The sequence below is a fragment of the Delphinapterus leucas genome, chromosome 20, assembly GCF_059928025.1.
Source record: "Delphinapterus leucas isolate spDelLeu-1000000601 "Yukka" chromosome 20, BTC_Dleu_Yukka2, whole genome shotgun sequence".
Lineage (NCBI taxonomy): Eukaryota > Metazoa > Chordata > Mammalia > Artiodactyla > Monodontidae > Delphinapterus > Delphinapterus leucas.
This window is the reverse complement of record NC_143148.1, coordinates 48914660-48921102: the sequence shown is the minus strand read 5'-3', so window position 1 is coordinate 48921102 and position 6443 is coordinate 48914660.

The following is a 6443-nucleotide window of genomic DNA, read 5'->3' as shown; positions in this document are numbered from 1 at the left end:
AACTTCCGGCTACCGGAGTCTAGCAACCTTCAGGGGGCGGAGCTTCCGGCGCCGCTCGCTGGGACGCCGCGCCAAGGGGCGGGGCCGCATGTCAAGGGGCGGAGCCGCATGTCAAGGGGCGGGACAGGAGAGGGCGCTGAGAGGGGCTGCCGGCGGAGTGGGGATGACAGAGTTGGTGACAGATGTCCGTGAGGGATATTGGTGACTGGGGAGGGGATATTCGAGAACTGGTAACAGGAGTGGGGTCTCAGTGGACGTTGGTAAGGGGAAGGGGTGAGTGGGGCTCTGGCTGATGGGATAGGGCTCTTATAGAGGACTATTCATTAGGGAAACCTGCCTGGGGCGTTGGTGACAACAGGGGGATTTTGTAGGTATGGATGACAGAAGAGGGTTCTCTGGTGGTTGGTGATGGCAGGGGGTCTATTTAGGGCGTTGGCACTTTGGGGAGTATTGTTTGGAGTGGTTATAGATTCGGGGCTCAATCTGGAGGCTGTGACTAGTTTGAGGGGACTGTGTGGGGTGGGGTACTGATGACAAACCGGGGGTTCAGTATTGGGGACAGCCATAATAGGTTGCATTGGACCTAGAAATTGAATTTAAACAAATCCCATTTCCTTCCCTTATTCACGAATAAATGTTTGAATAAGCATTTAAGAAAAGCTATCATAACTACGCATTTGAGGAGTGTAACATCACACTTATCACAAAGAGCCCCCTTCGCCTTAACTGGCAGAAGAGTTAGAGGTGACTCTCTGGCTCAGAGAATTCCCCTGATAGCTGGTCATGAGATGGGTTTCTTTGCCATTCAGCATGGGGTTCAGCAATCACAGCCTAGGCTGTGTGTGTGTGTGCCATCTGCCTGAGCACAGGCCTTCAGGGTCTCCAGTGATGTCATTCCTTTCTTCCTCCAAGAGTCATCAGGGCAGTCCGCTCTGGTTCATCATCTGTTTATGAGCTGGTGAATACGGAACAAGATATTCACTTAATTGGGACACATGATCCTTGCCACGTGCTTGTGATTCTGATGCATCTGAAAGACCTGTTTGTTTGAACATTGTCATTCATCACTTCCTCAGTTGAAACTCCTGATGGATGTTGTGGAATCTAGCTTTATTCTGAAATTATTTTTGATATTTTAAGACTGTGTGTCTGAGCAACTAAAATCCATGTTTGTTTCTTGCCTGTTTTAAATGAAATGAAAAATCCTTTGAATTTCATACCTAGAAATTATTGTTGTTGCATATAGGAGCACTGTTCTAAGTGTTGGGGGAAAGCAGTGAACAGAACAGACAACACTTGCACTCTTATGGAGTTTGCATTCTAGTGGGACAAAACAAAAAAAATATGTTGGGTAATGATAGGTGCTGTTTAGAAAAATAAAGCATGGTGCTTGACTAGAGAGTGATGTGTGGGATCAAATGCATATTAGATAAAGTGGTTTGGCATATTCTAGGAACAGGAAGGAACCCCTTGTGGCTGGAGCTGAATAAATAAGAGGGTGTGTGTTAGGAGGTGAGATCAAAGGGATCTAGAACAAAAGTGAGTTGAGCTTTGAATTCCATTTGAAGAACTTTGGATTTTATTTAGAATGAAATGAGAAGTCAGTGGAGGGTTTTTGTTTTTGTTTCTTAGTATTTATTTATTTGGCTGTGCCGGGTCTTAGTTGCGGCATGTAGGATCTTTAGTTGTGGCATGTGGGATCTAGTTCCCGGACCAGGGATTGAACCCAGGCCCCCTGCATTGGGAGCGTGGAGTTTTAGCCACTGCACCACCAGGGAAGTCCCAGTGGAGGGTTTTAAGAAGTGTGACAGGCATGAAGAACCTAGGGGCAAGACGGGAATAAAGACGCAGACCCACTAGAGAATGGACTTGAGGACATGCGGAGGGGGACGGGTAAGCTAGGACAAAGTGAGAGAGTGGTAGTGTATATATGGACATATATATACTACCAAATGTAAAATAGAGAGCTAGTGGGAAGCAGTCGCATAGCACAGGGAGATCAGCTCGGTGCTTTGTGACCACCTAGAAGGGTGGGATAAGGAGGGTGAGAGGGAGGGAGACGCAAGAGGGAAGAGATATGGGAATATATATATATATATATATATATATATATAACTGATTCACTCTGTTATAAAGCAGAAACTAACACACCACTGTAAAACAATTATACTCCAATAAAAATGTTAAAAAAACCAAGTGTTATGATATGACTTTCCTTTTTAAGTGATCAGGCTAGCTTCTGTGTAGACAATAGACTATAGGGGGTTGAGGATGGAAGCAAGGGAAGAGTTAAGAGGCTATTGTGATCATCTAGGTATATGATTTTGTTGCTTTAGACCAAGAAGTTATCTGTGGAGGTGTTGGGAAGCAGCTGTGTTCTACATATATTTTGAAGGTAGATCCAACAGAATTTGCTGGTCAATTGAATGTGAGTTATGAGAGATGAGTCTAAGTCACGGTTTTGGAAGAATGCAGTTGCCATGTACTGATGTACTGGAATAGGGTGGAGCCAGCGGGGGGTGGGGGGGCAAAGCAAGGCTTTGGTTTTGGTTATATTAAGATGCCCAAGAGACACATCCAAGTAAAGATGTAGAGTAGGTAGACGGATCTATGAGTCTCAAATTCAGAAGAGAAGTATTTAAAGCTATCGAACTAGAGATCCGCTAGAGAGTGAGTATAAAAATGAAAATACCTATTTTGCGAATAGAGCTAAACACTGAGGAATGAAGATGGTTATTCACCATCTGATAATGAATCAGTGAAGGAGATAGAAATTGGTCCGAAGACCCCCTGCTTCCCTTTACAGAGCTGGCCATTGAGTCCTAGTTCAAAGCATGTGTACACCAGCTTGCACCTGGAAGAACTTAGTACACTTCTCAGGGGAGAGATCTGCTGCTCACCAGCTTACAGGCATGTATGTCATCTGATGGTCTCAATGATGTGCAGTGTCTGTCTTCTATCTTTACCTACCTTCTTGATGTCCTTTTCCAGTTCACCATTCTAACTGGTGTCTCTGATCTGCCTTGATGATATGCATCACCTTCTTTACCTATTGGGTCATTATATTTAGCTTACTGAATGTTCTAAGGACACTGGATCTCTTCCTTGAGAGGGTTGTTAGTTGACGAGGTGAGTCAGAAGAAGAAATAGGATAATACATATATGCAATTACACATTCACCAACTTGTGAAACATGGAGAGTAAATTTCAAAGGTATGTGAACATGGATACTGAGGGATGGCTAGGACAATGGGGGCTGACACAAAGCCAAGTGTGGCTTATCAAGAAGGACTTCACAGAGGGACTTCCCTGGTGGTCCAGTGGATAAGACTCCACGCTGCCAATGTAGGGGGCCTGGGTTCAATCCTTGGTCGGGGAACTAGATCCACATGCATGCCGCAACTATGAGCCCACATGCTGCAGCTAAAGATCCCACGTGCTGCAACTAAGACCCAATGCAGCCTAAATAAATAAATAAAAATTTTAAAAAAGACTTCACAGAGAATGTGAATTTTATATTTCAGAAAGAAGGGCGCATTTTCCAAAGTGTAAACTTTCCTTAACAGAAACAAAGCCTGGAGTTGGAAGAGGGAACTGGGAAGTCAAAGGTTTGGTGATATAAATGCCAAGGTGAAAGAAATGTTGGAAAGTGTTGAAGCAAACATTCAGGAGTTCTAACCTGATTCAAGAGACCCTGAATGGGCGCTTATAGAAAGGAGTAGAATACGATTTTTTTAAATTTAATTTTATTTATTTATTTTTGGTTGCATTGGGTCTTCGTTGCTGTGCGCAGGCTTTCTCTAGTTGCAGCGAGCGGGGGCTACTCTTGGTTGCTGTGTGCGGGCTTGTCATTGCCATGGCTTCTCTTGCAGAGTACAGGCTCTAGAGTGCAGGCTCAGTAGTTGTGGCACAGGGGCTTTTTTTCTCTGTGACGTGTGGGATCTTCCCGGACCAGGACTCGAACCAGTGTCCCCTGCACTGGCAGGCAGATTCTTAACCACTGCGCCACCAGGGAAGCCGTAAAATATGATTAAAATGCATAGTTTTTAGAGAACGACTTTCTTTGTCCTTGGAGGTAAATTGCATAAAACACAAGAAAATTATGGAAATGGAAACTGAGACGTCAGTTCTTAGTCAAGAATGTGTGAAAATGACACAATATAGACAAATCTTTAGCATTTAAAAAAATTTAATATTCTGTCAAGAATTGAAATAAAACCACAAAAAGTAGTTTCCTCAAATCAGGGGAACAAAGAGTAAATATTAGTATCTGTTATTATTAAACACTTTTGCAAAGCTCATGGCATCTCAGAGGAGGCTGAAGCACTTCATACACCCAAATTCTTAGTAGTCACCTCCGTTTCAGCAGTGACTAAGCTGACACCAGCTACAGCATGTGTTTCCTTCTGAAAGAAGGAGCTTTGGAGGCAAACACCTCCTTCCTCACAGCAGAGCCACCCTCGGGAAGCAACATCAGAACCATCTATTCTAAATTTTATTTTAATGGGTTTTTTTTTAATATTGATTTTTTTATCTTGGCTGCACTGGGTCTTAGTTGAGGCACTCGGGATCTTCCTTGTAGCATCTTTAGTTGTGGCATGCAGGATCATTAGTTGCGGCATGTGGACTTCTTAGTTGCGGTGTGTGGGCTTCTTAGTTGCGGTGTGTGGGCTTCTTAGTTGCGGCATGTGAACTCTTAGTTGCAGCATGCACACGGGATCTAGTTCCCCAACCAGGGATTGAACCCCAGCCACCGATCTAGTTCCCCGACCAGGGATTGAACCCCAGCCACCGGCATTGGGAGTGCAGTCTTAACCTCTGGACCACTAGGGAAGTCTCCTGGTTATTTAAATAAATGAAAGACATTCACTTAAAGCATAAGTACAGTATAATGGCAGAATCATAACATAGATTTAAGCCTAACAGTTGTTGTATTTAAGAGCTGTGTTGCCACCCCAGAAAAGCTTTAAAGCAAAAATGAGTGGTAATGGACCAGATATGTCAAAAAAATGACTTATGGCTGATTACATTGTCACCTTGGACTGTGGTAAGGGCCCTGGATAGTTTCCCCTTATGGGACATCTTGACCTCTTTCTGTGTTGTTAGGATCTCGGCTGTTCTCTTCATCGGAAACCCACTTCTAGGTTATGGTGACTAAACTTATCATGGTGATCATTTTGAAATGTATAGAAATATTGAAACACTACGTTGTGTAACAGGAACTTACATAGTGTTGTAGGTCAATTAAACTTCAAAAACAAACTCATAAAAAAGAGATCAGATTTGTGGTTATCAGAGGCAAGGTGGAGGGAGGGGGGAATTGGATGAAGGAAGTCAAAAGGTACAAACTTACAGTTATAAGATAAATAAGTACTAGGGATGTAATGTACAACATGATAAATATAATTAGCACTGCTCTATGTTATATATGAAAGAGTAAATCCTAGGAGTTCTTATCAGAAGGAAAAAATTTTTTTCTATTTAATTTTTAATCTATGTGAGATAAGCAATATTCACTAAACTTATTGTGGTAACCATTTCATGATGTAACTCAAATCATTATGCTGTACACCATAAACTTATACAGTGCTGTATGTCAATTAAACCTCAATAAAACTAGAAGGAAAAAAATCCTTCTAGGTTGCCTTCAAAATAGGAGCATCTACTACTGGACTCCACTCTGAGCACAAACCTCACACTATCTCTTGGAACTGCAATGTGATCCTTTTGATGAAGAACTTGGCTATTGACCATGTTAAAAAAAAATTCCTTCTGTCATGTTCGAAATACTAGGGGGCGGGTGGAGTGGGGGGAAAGCATTCAATTAAGTGATACTCCAACATTATCTTTGGAGAGGAGCATAGCTTCCCCTAAAACAGGTAGCCAAGCTTGTGCCCAATTAAGGTAACAAAGTATAGCAGAGCTATATAGTAATTATCCTTTCTCTCTCTCGAAGAGCAGGGAGATTTGTGTCCTGTTTCTGTCCGGCTATGGAGTATAATGAAAGCGATAGAAAGTTTGGAGACAAAGAGCCATGGTTTGGTCTTGGCGCAGGATCAGGTCCAGGACCACGGCCACATTTATGTTCTCTGTGTTTTCCTCCAATGTAGGGTGTGCTGTGACTGGTTGGACTTAAGTACACAATGAACCATATTGGGTATTAACAGATGACACATATGCAAGTATTTACTTTAAGTCAACATTTATGAAAATCTTATTTTACAAAAATGTTAACACAGGCGATGGCTACGACTTTGGTACACAGAAACAGTCCGCCTTTGGGAAAGCGCAAGTAATGCGTAAAGCGACGACTACACCTCAGTTGCTGGCACCGTCCCGTTAGCCCCACCCCTACCGAAGCCCGTCTCCTTGCTATTGGTTCCTTTCCCTGCCCCGTCGGTTGCCGTGGAGACCAAGGCTATGGCAACCAGGAGAAGCCAAAG